Raw genomic sequence first — 15,119 nt, forward strand, 5'->3', positions numbered from 1 at the left:
CTGACAATTTCACTGACAAAGAAATTCACACATGTGTAAGACACCAAGAGGATGCCAGCCAGGTAAAGGTACACCTGTTCCCAAACACCATTCCAGCCCACAAAGGCACATTTCTAAATTTGAAAAAAAAAAAGCAAAGCAAAGCAAAAGAAATCCCAGGAATAAAAGACTAATTTTTGTGCTACAAGTCTCTCCTCTGAAATAGGGCTACTATTCCACATGTTATGGTGAACTGGACAGTATGAGACATTATGCATGAAAGCTGGTGCCAGTTTTGTGCTAAGAATAAGCCTGGCTTTTCTTTTGTAATTTTGAATAGTTCTAGGAACAGACAAGCTGAGGGGTTTTTGTGTGTGTGTGTGTGTGTTGTTGTTGTTGTTGTTGTTGTTGTTGTTGTTGTTTTACATTCTCAACTGAAGGCCATTTCTGATTGAGAAAGACTTATGACTACACTTTACTTCAGAAGGGGAAAAATCTTGTTGTAACTTGTGTGCGATTACCTTGAATCACAGCAATCGATGTACCTTTTCAGGGTGAAGATTAAGAATGGAAGTGGAGATATAAAAAATAATGTGGGTGGAGAAAGGAAATGCAAAGAAAGTCATAGGTTGTGTTTAGTCCTTGTAATAGCAAACCCACTGACATCAAGACTAATTTGTAGGAAGACTAGCTTGTCCCATCTATTTCACTATAACAGTATGACCAAGTATGGATCCACCCCAAGCTGTGCAAAACTGCAAAAAGGAAAGAGGAAAAAGAGAAAGTAGGACTATTTATTGAATTAAATTGTTTTAATAAGTTATTATTGATTTTTCTTGTACACTACTCAGAAATTTTGTGATATAGGGCCAGATATTAACAAATAAAAAGCAACAAATAATCAAAGAACAAAAGGGATGAAAGGTAGGGTGAACTAACAGGGCTTTTAAATCTCAAAGCAGCTTTCTTTTAAACCTGACCACAATACCTTTGAATTTGCACTTGAATGTAAATTGCACTTTCCAAATTCTGTCTTTCCTTAAAAGCATTCACAGTGGATGTAAGAAGTACAGTGGTTCTAGGATCCCCTATGGACACCACAATTTGTGCATATTCAAGTCCCGTTATATGGAGTGGCATAATAAAATGATGTCCCTTATATAAAATGGCAAAATCAAGGCTTGCTTTTTGGAAATTTTGGAATATATATATATATATATATATAGGGGGAGAGAGAGAGAGAGAGAGAGAGAGAGAGAGAGAGAGTTGCCCCTCCGTTTTTGCGGGGGATCCATTTCAGACACACCCCCTAAACCAGGAACTCGCATATATTCAAGCCCCATTTTCTGTGCATGCTCCAAACTGTCAGTTCCCCAAGTGCATATACACCCACATGCTCCAGGGAGGGAAGAGAAATGGGGAGGAAAAAACTCTTTGAAGGAACTTGTTAAGAAAACCCTGTCCTAACTCAGAAATAATTGGAAGGCACACAACAACCATCACCACCCCTACCTATGCTATGGTGGTACAGGTCTCTTGAAAGGCAGTAGTGTCAATGGCTGAAAGAGAGGCGTCACCAGTGCTAGTGGGAACTCCTGAAAGGTGGGTGTGATCTTCCATTTGGGATACAGGAGAAGAAATGTCTCCTCCTCCTCTCTTCTTTGCCTCCCCCCCCCCCCCCACACAAAGATGCTTTAGTGGAGGATACAGAGCCAGCACAGTGTAGTGGTTGGAGTGTTGGACTAGAACTCTGGAGATCAGGGTTCAGTTCCCTGCTCAGCCATGGGAGCCCACTGGCCACATTTCCACACATGGACTTATATGCTTCCATCCCAAAAATAGTTAAAGTACTGGCATCCTAGAAAACCCATTTGCTAATGGTTATCACACACAAGAGCACAACAAGGGGGTAAAGGCACATTACTTAGGAGTTTATCAAACGGGACGGGAGGCTCTCAGTTTCGAAAGAGAAGATAGCGAGGTCAATTCGAAAATTCATGCAATTATGTGATTACTTATCACACCTTAAATTTGCTGTAATGGCCTCCCCGAATGCGACCCAGATTCTGTGCAAAGTAAGCCATCACATCGGTGGGTTCTTAATTGCGAATTGGCACCCTTGCACATGCTCAGTGAGACTCCAGATGACTGGAGCATAGCATATTTAGGCGAGTGAGAGAGAGGAGCCAAGGAATCCCACAATTTACAAAAGAGGTTGGGGGGGGGGGGGAGAATGGTTGAAAGAACATGCTCTATTCACATTAAAATGAGGATTTATTCACTCTTGTCATGTTATAATATGAATATAATGGTTATCCAATAGCTCTGGGTCCATGCCTCTTAATTAGCAGGCAGCAGCCCCCCTCAGCAATGCTGAAGGACAAGCGGAAGCAAAATTGAAGCGGAATTGCAGCGTGGCTGCATGGGAAACCCCCTCCCCAGATTGGAGGGGGGGGACCAGGCCCAAAGGAGGCATGTGCATCACACCAAACAACAGTGCACTGAGTGCGAAATTGCCTAGGAACAGAGTTTGTGACTTTGCTAGTTCACCAAATTTACTTAAGTGTGGATTGACGCATGATTGCGTTTGGAGTGCATCCGGACTGCCAGCAAACGCGTGTGGTAACCTTTCATGGAATAACATGAATACGCATGATTCCATTCAGGATGACACTGGATTATACTTCCAATCTCAGTCGTGTGATATCGTCCTTAGGGTCAGATTCAAATTTGGGTATCCAAAAGAGACAAATAAATCCCCATTGCCAGCATAGAAATACCTTTCCTGTCAGGGACGTAGCCAAGGGCGGGGGGGATTCTTGGGGTCCGGACCCCCCCTTCCATTAGAAAAAGGAATGGTGTGTGCTGCTGCGCCACCGCACCCAAGCCCCATTATAATGGTGGCACTTAGTCTGGACCCCCCCTTCCTAAAATCCTAGCTACGTCCCTGTTCCTGTGCATGCTCCAAACTGTCATTTCCACAAGTGCCCCTTGCCACATGCCCCAGAGAGGGGGGGGGAAACCAGGGGGGAATCCTCTTTGCCCCAGAAACTGTCAGAGAGAGACAGAATGAGGCTTCCCTTTGCAAACTCCGTAAAACCACAAAGACCCACCACACACGAGAGAGAGAGAGAGAGAGAGAGAGAGAGAGAGAGAGAGAGAGAGAGAGGAGGGGGCTGGGCCCATAAGCCTGCCTGATTCCATAGAGGGCTGAAACTCCCCGATGCCCTCCTTTCCCAGGACATGTCCTCCACTTCTCCCTCCTCTCCAAGAGGAATGGCAAAACATCCTCTCTCTGCCTTCTCCCACCAACTCTTCCCTTAATTAGAGCCTTCAAGAAGAGGAGAGAACAGGGCGAGGGAAATGTGTGTGTATCCCTTTAAGAAAAAGACTTTCTCCCTGCAGCAAGGGATGCTGGGAAATCTGAGAACAGCTCGCTTTTCAGCTGGCTGGAATTAAGTGAAGGGAGTGAATTTGCAAGTAAAATGGACATGCAAATATGGTAGTTTTGCAAATTTGCTCATTTCTTGATTCCCCTCACATTCTCCCTGGATTCTGTCCAGATTGGGTGCAGTGTCATGTGATAAGCAGCTGCAAAGTTGTCCTTAATACTCTGGATGACCCTGCATTGGGGCCACTTTAAACTTCCAATTTTCCTCATGTGATAAAGTCCTGGGTGATCTTGGGCAAAGCATACACTCTCATTCCCAGAAAATCCTGTGATGGGGTTCATCTTAGAATTGCCAGAAGTCAGAAATACAGTGTGCCTGTGTCATACGTGCGTGTGCTTTACGCGGCTTTCAGCATATGCTGACAGCCGCACAGGGAGAAGCAGTGGAGCATCCCATAAGGAACAATGGGGCATGCGCCCATGGCACGTGCACACTGCCATGCTGCTGCATGCACAAGCCCCATTTATTTAAATAGGGCTCAAACATAGGTGGAATTTGCTTTACATGGGGGAGTCCGGAACAGATCCCCTGCATAAAGTAAGGGCACACTGTATTTTGAAGGCACACAACAACAACAACAACAACAACAACAACAACAACAACAACAGGGCTGTGAGATGGTATGGGTTCATCCAATCACCAAAGGCAAAGCAGCTTTAAGAACAAATGATGTAAACTACAGTGTAGGGCTTTAGATTATGAGGGCCTCAGAAACTGTGTGCTTGCACACATATGCACATATGTATTTTAAGAATACTGAATTTTACATTTTCAGTAATTGTTGCAATTATGCTTATTTGAGGGTAAGGATAACAAATTCAGGTGTTTCTTAAATTGGGCCTCTGCCATGTCTTAGGCTGTATCCGCACTGCAGAAACAATCCAGTTTGACACTGCTTTAACTGTCATGGCCCAATGCTTTGCAATCCTGGGATTTGTAATTTGTTGTGGCACCAAAGCTCTCTGACAGAGTAGACTAAGTATCTCACTAAACTACAGTTCCTAGAATCCCATAGCACTGAGCCGTGGCAGTTAAAATGGTGCCAAAATACATTATTTCTGCAGTATACATGCAGCCTCAATGGAGGAAGCTGCCTACCTTATCTCAATGGTTCCATAAGGTGGAGGGGGATTGTTTAAGTGCAGGTTTGCCTAACACAGGATACACACATATTCTTTGCATTTCATGAATAAGAAACCAAACAAGATTGTCTGTTGAATTTTACTTCAACATTCATGGTGAGATGACAACTTCCACCATACCTGACAGTAGAAGACTAGCTTAAGGGGCATGTGATGAGGCACGTTGTCGATGGCACATACAATTCTGTCTTCCAACAGCCCACACCTTCCTGCCTACTGCAATCCACATACCTTGCAACATTTGACACATGACAACTGGCACACATGTGACCAAGATGGCAAAAGTATCAACAAGAAAGAACAGACAAGCTAGGAGAGGCTACAACAGTTTGCTTTTGCCTGAGCCTATGGGGAAGGACAAGATTCAACCCGTTTTTCCTTTCCTTCCTAATGAGACAACTGTGTGCAAACTACTTTTGCCTTTGAACCCAGTTTTTAGCAACTGAAGTAAGCTGAAAAAAGGGGGTGGGAGTAGGAGAGAGAAACGGTAACATTTTAAAAGTAACTGGTAAGATGAAACAGCAAAGGATTAATCAGGACTGTCCCTGGCAAATCTAGACAGTTGGAAGTTGTGCACCCAAGACCACTGCCTCACACATTCTGCCTATGTTAAAACTAGCCCTCATGTAAGCTCACTGGGTTGTATCCCCACCACTGTCCTTTCCAATGATGAGCATCTAAGACAAGAAGAGAGCCTGTCCTCCTTGCCCCCTTTCCCTTCTTATTCCCCCTTCTCTCTGGGTGCTGCTCAGTAGGAAGAATCAGAGAAGATCCTACCCTTAGGATGATTGAGGCAACCACCGCAGACAGCAAATGTTGGGAAGGCAGAGGTGGCAGCACACGCACCTTGCTGTTTTAAGTACTTTTTCTTATTTCTGCGAGGCCATACATGACTGGGCAGGTTGTCAGTTACAATGTGGGAAATAGATTTGAGTCTTACTACAGACTTTTATCATTTGACAGTTGAAAAGTGGGATTAAAGCATGATAGCAGTGTCTGTAACTTCTGACAGGATGCTGTGCCTGTCTAGTAGCTGGTCTGTACTCCATCCGTTGCTGCAGTGCTCCTTCTCACTGATGGCCAAAATCCATCAATGCCTCCCAAGCCCACTACTTTTCCAGTGTAGATGCATGTGTGATAAATTCCTCCGGCTGCAGTTCCAATGTGCCCTTCCCCCTCCCCATCATTGTTCCCAAACAAGCTGTTTTTCTTTTCTTTATCTTTTACTTAATGGCTTGCTATGAATGCACAACTGTGCAAAAAATAAAAATAAATACAGACCGAAAGGCATGCTGTTAAGTGCATGGGGCAGGAAGGCTAAGGAGGCCAGGGTGAGGAAGGCAGAGGTTGGGAAGGAAGCAGCACTGTGACTGGACCTTCCTTATACTCCTGAGGTTACCTTTTACCTCTTCACCACGGAAGGCCCCTGTCACTAACACCGATCCTGCTTCTGCTCTTTTAACACTATTCCTAAGTGTATAAGGGTCCTAAGTGTCTTCCTCAAACCAGTTCAATATTGTAGCTAGTGTGCTTGCCTTTGTTTGTAGTGCAATACAGTGGAAGTCACTCAGAGATATCTCTTGTGAAAAATAAGCAGTAACTTTATTACATAACATTAAGTTAGAAAGTATTTTAGGTAGGTTACTTCAAACTCAGGGTGGTTACATTAACATACACTTTCAGCTTTATTGCAGTTCCCTCTGGACTTTCTTAAGTGACTCCCTATCGGTCTGCCTCTGGACTCTCCACTCCACTCCATGCACCTGAGGAAGGGAGGTTCGATGCTACCAGCTTCTTTCTTTCAGTTAGCCTCAAAGATGCGACAAGATCCCTTTACACATTGGAAGGAAGCAGCAGCAGCAGCCTCTTCCCCTTGAAAGGGCTGCAGGAGAAGCAGAGCCCTGCTACCTGTGTGCCTGAGTCTATTGGCAATGGCTTCAGAGGGGAGGGGCAGGGGTCGAGGGATGGGCGGGGAAAGGGGCGTGGCCTCCACTTCTGGACCGCGGTGGCCACGTGCGGAGCACGGGGAGGGGGAGGGCCGAGGGGGCGGGGCTTGGGCCCACCACGCCTCCTTGGGCCAAGATGAAGATGAAGGAGGGAAGGCGGGAGAGAAGAGGTTGAGGAGAATTCCTTGCCATCCTCCCAAAGACTCTGGAGCCTTGGGTTTTTAAGAGAAGCCTCCTCTCTCTCTCTCTCTCTCTCACACACACCCCCTCCTGCTTCTCCTTCGTTGCCCCTGACCCTGTGTGTGTTGTGTGTATAAGTGGAAGCCTTTCCTTGTCGCCTTGGCCACAGATAGAAGCACAAGCATCCAGCCTTCCCTCCATCCTTCCTTCCCCGCCCTCTTCTTCTCCTCCTCCGCAGCCATTCCACCTGTGAAGGGAAGCGAGGGAGGGCGCGAAGCCCCTGCTTCCCTGAGGGAGACCCCTGTTCCCAGGAGAGAGAAGGCCCTCCCTCCCTCCTTCCTTGCTCCTTTCCTTTCCCTCCCCCTTCGCCACCATTACACCTGCTGCTTCCCTGAGGGAGACCCCCGCCAGGCGCGCCCCGGGAGGAGGGGAGGGGGAAGGGAAAAGGAGGCCCTCCCCGCCTCGGGCTCTCAGGCGCCTCCAAGCCCTTTCCTCTGGGATTTTCCGCCCGGCGGAGAGGTGAAGGAAGAGGAAGAGGAGAAGCAGAAGGAGGAGGAGGAAGAGAGAGAAGAAGAGAAGGAGGAGAAAGAGGAGGAGGAAGAAGAGGAAAAAGAAGAGAAGGAAGAAGAAGAGAAGGAGAGAGAGAGAGAGGAGGAGGAGGAGGGGCAGAAGTGCCTCCCCGGCCCTCTCTCCGCCTGCTCCGGTCCGGAGGGGTGTCTGCCGCTGGGCGCCCCTCTCTGCCCGATGCTCGGGGAAGGGGGGGCCTGTCCCGGCGGCGCCCCCGCGCCTTCTCCTCCCTCCGCGGGGCCGTTTCCAGGGCTGCGGAGGCGGGGGCGGCGGCGGGGGGAGCCCGAGGAGCGGCAGCGGCAGCGGCAGCAGCAGAGGCGGCGGCGGCGGCAGCAGCAGCGGAGGCAGCCCCCTTCCCTCCTCCTGGTTCCCCGCTCGCCGGCGCGGTCCTAAAGGATTTATCCTGGATGAAGCTGGGGTGGCGGTGGTGGTCGTCGTGGTCGTCTTTGTTCCCGGGGGGCTCTGGCCAAGTGAGAGCCTTCAGCTGACAAGGTACCTGCCCGGGGAGCCTCACCTGAAGGGTATTCCGCCTGGGCAGCCAGGGAGGGAGGATAAAGGACAGCAGGAGGAGGAGGGGGTCGCCATCCTTTTTTTTTTTCCCTGTGCTCGGCTTCTCCTTTTCATTCCCCCCCCCCCATTAAAGAAGGGGAGACCCCTCCTCTCCCAAATAATAGGAATCGCAACCCATCTATCTCTGCAGGCTGCGCAAGGGAGGGAAGGACCACTTTGCCCCCCACCCTTCAAGATGTGGGCATTATTTTTTATTCCATGGGGAAGGGGCTGCCGGAGGGGCGTGGGAAGGGCTCGGGCTTCCCGCATGGCTGTCAGCCGGGATCCAGGAGAGGGAAGAAAGAAGCCGGGGCTCTTTGTGGGGACACCACCCCCACCCCCTTCTCATTCTCCCCCATCCCCCCTTTAATGGTGATGGATTGGGAAGGACCCCCCCCTCCCAAGGTGCTAGTGATGCTGGTGGTGGCAACCAGAGGAGATGCAGTGGTTGCTAAGGGAAGAAGAAAGCCTCGCTGCAAAGAAGGAGGAGGGGAGGAAGGCGGACCAGGGGTGGGTGGGTGGGTGGGTGCAGGAGGGTGTATGTATGTGTGTGAGGTGTGTGTAGGATCCTCCCCCGCCTCCCCTTCTTCCCTGGTTCCCATAGCCCCCTCCTGTTAAAAGACGTGTGGATGCCGAGGGGGCGGGGTGGCACTGGGGCGGCTGGAGCAGGGCCCCGGGGCATTTGCAGAGGCCGGGGCCGGGGCCGGGTTTGGGGGCTGGGGGCATTTCCTCCCTCCGCACCTCGTCTGCCCAGGAGAGATGGGGTACCACCAGACTTGGCTGAATGGGCACCATCTCTCTTTCTCCTTCTCTTTCCCGAGCATCGTGGAGATTGGATCTTTCGCTATTGCGGAGAGAGAGAGAGAAAGAAAAAGAGAGGGACACACAGAGAGACAGCTGTGGCCCCGGATCCTTCTCCTTCCCCTTCCTCTCTTTCTCTTATTGCTGGGCCCAGTCTAGTTCCAAAAGGAAACCAGTGGAGTTGGTCTCTTGCCTGTGGAGCTGCACCTTCGTCTTTTCCTTCACTCACCTGAAGGCTCTTTGGCTGACCACAGGCGCACAGCAGGGATGGATGGAGAAAGAAAGAAAGAAAGAAAGAAAGAGGGGAATGGAGAGGCAAAGGTGGTGGCTTTCTTTCTCACCGGCCTATCCTCCCTGCCCCCCTGCCTACAGCCAAGCAAGTGAGAAAGCTCCCCTTTCCTCCTTTTGGGGACACAGCAGGAAGGAATGGGCAAGTGACAGATGCAAGGAGCCCTTCTTTCACCTGCTTCTTTCTCTGGCTCTCTGCAGGAGGCTCTCTTCCCCCTCCCTCTCGATGATCTCTCTCTTTGTGTTAATAATACCTTGGATAAAAATATACCCAGAAGATGGGGCGGTGAGTTGCTCCTTTCAGGAACATGAGTTGCTCCTTGCAGGAACCGCTACCTGCTTCAGCTGCTTTGCACACCAGGGCCACTCCCCTGTGCTCTGCCACCCAGAGAGAGTTGGACAGTCCGGGCATTTCTCTGTTGGGAAGCACCAGAAGGCCCAGTCCCCCTTTTCATGTGGCACTTGCCCTTCTTTCACGGTGAGCATCATGTAGAGTGGTGGCTCTCAACTTCCCTAATGTCACGGCCCTTTCATACAGTTCCTCATATTTTGGTGACCCTACAACCATAAAATTATTTTCGTTGCTACTTCATAACTGCAGTTTTGCTATGTGATTTCCAATGGTCTTAGGCAACCTCTGTGAAAGGGTCCTTTGACCCCCAAAGGGATCGCGACCCACAGGTTGAGAACCACTGATGTAGAGGATTGTGCAAGTGAGAGAGTGATATGAAGGAAAAGGCCTGTTCCTGGTGTCTCCCTATAACCTGGAACCAGCTTTTCGTGAGGGAATGGACTCTTCTCACTGGGATCAATACCCACTGCTGCATTCCCCATAGACAGAGAGAGCAAGTGAGCAGAGTCCTTGCACATGCAATAGACTGCTTCCTTGCACTCTTCCCATCTCTCAGCATTTTAGTGGTGGAGCCTTAGCCTGCGTGCCTCTTCAGAAAAGGAAGGCAAGTGAGTGGAGAGAAGCAATTTGGAGGGGGGGTCCAATGTCACAGGGCCCAGCTTTCCCAGCTGAGAGAACAGCAAGTGAATAGAGGTGCTACCATCCTTCTCTAGTTCATATATGGATTTGTGGCCAGTCTTCCTTGTTCTCTTTCTCTGTAGCATGTTGTCCAAAAAGAGACTGCTTGATCTTGTAGCTCTTGGTGCAATTTCAGTGCGTGTGCACATCCATGAACATACATGGCTTTGTTCTGGCTGGGTTTTTTTGCCTGCAGATAAGAACACTGTTGGGGAATTCAGATTTTAACATGTCACGAAATGAGTGGGGTGTGAAAGCAAAATGGGAGGGCTGATAGCTAGCTAGCATGGCATTGATTTCAGTGCAGTGCTGACTGTCCCCAGTGGTAATTGCTCTGCAATGATGTGTGGGTATCACAGTTCTCTTTTGTGTTTTAAAGTATCTCAGGTGGTGTTTTATTTTATCGCTTTCTCTTACCTACCTTTTGCTGCTACTGTTATGAAAAATGAAAATGCATGGAAAAAATGTATAATTTCCTAAGTGTAGTGAGAAACAACAACCTGTTTCAGCCCACCTTCATGAGCTCTCTTTCTCTACCATTCCCTTTCCAATGATGTATAACTCAGAATGTCTTACATTTGGGATGTGAGGGAATCTGTATAAAGAGTGTTCTGTGACCCAACCTTGCAGTTCCTTCAGAGCTACCCCAGTTCATTATACACCTAGAGTGAGCCTCTCATTAATTAACATGATGTAAAACTGAATCTAGATTGTAATAGTTTGTACAAGGGTAACTGCAACTAGTAAAATCTTGCAGGCAAACTCCCAGGTGTATGTGAAAAACAATGTTGGTAAGTTTATGTGAGAAACAATGTTTGGCTTAATGGAGGAGCCATATTTACAATCGGCTCTCCTTATCCACAGATTCTTTATCCACAGATTCAAGCATCCACAGTTTGAAACTATTCAAAAAATACATAACTTCCAAAAAGCAAACCTTGATTTTGCCATTTTTGTAAGGGACACCATTTTACTTGTATTTAATGGGACTTGAGCATCCACAGATTTTGGTATCCATGGGAGAGGGTCCTGTGGATACTAAGGGCCCACTGTGTGCGTATGTGGCGACTCCATTAGGCCAAAGCGTGTTTCAGGTATTCCTCCTGTTTGGCTGCACCCATGCTAAGGAATGATATTCTTCATCTAAAGTTTGGAGTCTGTTTTGATGATGCAGCATACCATTTGGTAAATCTTAAAGGAGGAGGCTGCAGCAAAATTTCACAGTGTTGAAAGCTCCAGTTCAGGATTCCTGCAGCTAGATTTTCCCCTGCCTAGCTTGGTCAGTTCCAACAGTTCTCAAACTTTTGTCTTTCAGGTGTTTTTAGTTTCACCTCTTAGAATCCTTGACATTTGGGCAAGCTCACTAGGGCTTCTGGGTACTGAATGGTCAATTCCATTCTGTTCCTTATGCCTCCTACCAGTCAGCATTCCAGACCTATGGAGCATGCTAAGTCTTCATTGGGAGGCTATGGGTGTCTCTCCTCATCTCCCCCCATAGCATTTTCCTGCGGTAATAGTAGTAATCATAATCATAAAAGAAGTATTATTTCTACAAACCAAGGTGTTTATCCAGGGCTATGGAGGCTGTTTGTGCATTGGATGGTGCTCTTTTGATTGCCTCAGGAATTACTCTTACTTGAACTTTAGAGCTATATAGAACGGTTCTCCATTTTTGTACAGAAAGAATATATGCCACTTGATGAAATAAAATGTGAATCAATGTACCTTTACAAAGAATGGAAGCTTTAAACCTCAGTTGTAGAAAACAGTTTACAAACAGGCTGTCTTTGTTTCTAGTTAAAGCTTGCAAAGGCCATGTAATGGATCGATACAAATTTCTAGTAATTTTAACATCTTCAATTATCAGATATGACTATATCCAATATATTGAATGGTAATAATATTTTTTTTCATTTACACCTACCTTGTATAGTCTTGTACAGTGAGCCCTCCATATCCACAGATTTTCTATCCAAGGATTCAAGCATCCATGGTTTGAAAATATTTTTAAAATATACAAATCCCAATAAGCAAACCTTGATTTTGCCATGTTATATATGGGGATCATTTTATTATGCCACTGTATGGGACTTTATCATCCATGGATTTTGGTATCCACAGTCCTGGAACCAAATCCCACCAGATAGCAAGGGCCCACTGTATACAAAATAATTTCCCTGCATTCCTGCAAATTTCACCATGTCACTATACTAACAGCTTCTTTGTTGTCTTTTTTGACCAGAGAGACATGGATACTTTTCGAGGAATGTTTTGTCGCCAGCATAGGAAGGGATGATTCTTTGATTGATGGTTATAGACAACTCTGTGAACTGTACTTGAGGTTCTAGACACTTGTGGTTTATTTAAGTGTCTTTTTGCAGGCAGCCTGTATGATAAAATTGTCGTCTTTGAGTAGCCATGGGTAAGGTGGATATTGCAAGGTAGTGAAGCTGAGGTTCTTTAATTTGATCATGAGGTATACACTTGATATGTATACGTAGATAACAGCATTCTGTGTCCTTTAATGTTTATGAAGAGATCGACTCTTATTTCCCTTTTCACTTCCTTGTAACAGAGTTTAGCTTTGAAATGTGAAACAAACTTTCTGTTGTCCATCCTCACATACCTTCTTTCCCATTCTGGCAGTCTCCCCTCTCCGCTCTTTCATCTCTCCCAGCCACTTGTGGGAAGGCAGTTAAGCCCCTGTGTTAAATGGAGACTTGCTAGTGTGATGTGGAGATGGGCAAAATATAGCATTTACCTTATTGAACATCAAACTGCAGAAAATAGGGATTGGCTGTGTGGCCATCTGCATATTTATAGAAATAAATCTACTCAGTAGCTAAATAGCCTCAGTGGAATTAAATTGGCTATCTTAAATGTTTCCTTGCAACAGTGCTCCTCAGAAGATCTGTGACACACAAGCCCCTTTGAGTTTAGGGGATCTGGTTTCTGAATTGTTCCTGGTGAGATTTTAATTAGCCTTTTCCCTTCTGTAAGAATGAGGCAGGTGGATGTGTCTCTTTGTGGCCCACTTAAGAATATTATAGCCCTGTTTAAAACCTAAGTTCCTGATAAGAGGAAGATAAGTATATTCTTTCCCTAGGTATTTATAATGTTGTCGCCATGGTAACATCTTCATGCTTTGTACTTGGCCTCTGACATTTTCACCTAAAGAAAGCTCAGCACAGAATTTTATTCTTGTTTCTCTTAGGGTGTCGGTGGGCAGTTGGGAAGCAAAGAAGGTTGGAGTTTGAATAACAGCAATTATATTAAATGCATTCTTGTTAGTGTTACAAGCACACACACACACGCAAATCAGTAACTTGTGCTGACAAGTTATGTGGGTGTCTGTTCTATGCATCAGTTTATTCTAGTATTCAACAAAAGATGCAGACTTACCATGGCAACCTCCTTCTTTCTTCATCAAACGTGGCAGTGCGTATGTGCTAGAAAAAAGTAGCACCTTTCTAAAGAAATCACAACAGTGCACTTTAAAATCCAGCAAAATAACCCAATTGTGCAGAACATGTATTCTGAAAGGAATTAAATATAGGTTGGTGGGTGGGTTGGTAAGACACTGACCTACACTCTCCAAAACCAATTAATTTGGTTGTTAGATAAGATTGATTTTATACTGCTTTAAAAAAATGATGATACCAAATTAGGGAAAGTCATGTGTTTAACAATGGGATTCTTTCCCACCCAAAATAGAGTGCTACTGACACAATAGATCTGTGTGCATTCAAGAGATTTCGAGTTATCTTGTAGTTTTTTTGGGAAAACAATTATACATTCCAAGAGGCTATCTGTATTTCAAACCTCTTACAAATTAACCCTAACTAATTGAGAAACATTTGCACACCTGATGTTTAGCAAATATAGTTAATGAAAAGTTGGGATAGTGATAAAAAGTTGACAATGATTATTGACAAACGTAAAAAATCAATACACTGGATTTCTGGACTAAGTGTAAATATTCTACATTCACAAGAATTAAGTTTTGCATTTTTACTGTATACGAAACAGTATAGTAATGAATATGCAACATAATGTTTAACCCTCAACCTAATATTTTCCAGTGGGAGAGAGGTACTGTTTCTGCTTATTTTTCTTCCATTAAAATCACTGGTAGATTATTAAAATGGCTTATTATTGGATATCTGTGGATTTTGTTTCGAGAGTGTTTTTTTTTAAAGTGTCTTCCGCTTCATATAGTTGTGTATGTGTGAAACAATGATGACATGGGACAGGTATATTATATGGAGGCATATAATGTTTATTCTACTGAAAGTGTCTCTTAAGCACCTAATTCCTAAACAATCTGCCATTTTTAAGATTTTAGAACTTAAATAATTTTAAAATTTTATTTCTATTGGAAGAAAAAAAATAACAGATACAATTGTTGCTTTATGATGTTTTAACTGTGTTTTACATTTTAAAGAGTATATGACTCCTACATTGTGTTACTATGTGCCTGCAAGTAATTTCTGACTTGTGATTACTCTAAGGTGAACCTATCACGGGGTTTTGTTGGCAAATTTTGTTTGGGGACAGGGGCTGCCCTTGGCTTCCTCTGAGGCAGAGAGTGTGTGACTTACCCAAGATCACCCAGTAGGTTTCCATGGTTGAGTGGGGATTCATATTCCATCCTCCATCCAACAAGCATCCTATCCAGCAAGCATTACACCGTTTTTTGTTTTTTCACAGTGGATCCGCATGCCCGTGTGTGCATGTGTTAATAAAGTAAGCCAACAGTAAGCAAAAAAGGGAACTTTACCCAAGATTCAAATCAAAAGTTTGTTTTCATCTTACAACAAAGCCCCTAGGGGCTGCTTTTCCTGATTCTAAAAAGTCCTGGATATCAGAATCACTTGGAAAGGGGAGCGGAAAGCAAAGGGGTTATGAGAAGCAGTGACAGCCAAATATCACACTGAAAAGGAGGAGCTTGTTCTGTGGACACTGATCTTAATTCACTTAAAGATTCAGGATGGAAAGGGAAGTGAGGGAAGAAACATTTCATTATTTTCTTTCTCGTTCTGTTTGCCTATGTTGGGAGAAAATTTAAGCTTCCTCACTTACTCACTAGGGCTTGAAGAAGGGAAAGGCATTGGATGCAGGAGCCACCCAGTGAGAGTGCAAGGCGGGTGGTAAGAGTGACAGGAAAACAAGAAGGCTATTGCTT

The 15,119-nt window shown here is 45.6% G+C and overlaps 1 protein-coding gene across 5 annotated transcripts in view; it reads left to right on the forward strand.

Annotated features, from left to right (window-relative positions):
• Positions 1–7,610: 7,610 nt before the first annotated feature.
• LOC149316409 (leucine-rich repeat-containing protein 7) overlaps positions 7,611–15,119 on the forward strand; it is a 239,048-nt gene continuing 231,539 nt past the window's right edge. For all 5 annotated transcript variants that reach the window (XM_089515424.1, XM_089515427.1, XM_089515429.1 and 2 more), the window contains exon 1: positions 7,611–7,758. The gene's annotated coding sequence lies outside the window, so the exon portion shown is untranslated. The remainder of the gene's footprint in view (positions 7,759–15,119) is intronic.

The sequence above is a fragment of the Sceloporus occidentalis genome, unplaced genomic scaffold (assembly GCF_023333645.1).
Source record: "Sceloporus occidentalis isolate IW3139 unplaced genomic scaffold, rSceOcc1.0.p SCAF_3, whole genome shotgun sequence".
NCBI classification, from domain to species: Eukaryota; Metazoa; Chordata; class Lepidosauria; order Squamata; family Phrynosomatidae; genus Sceloporus; species Sceloporus occidentalis.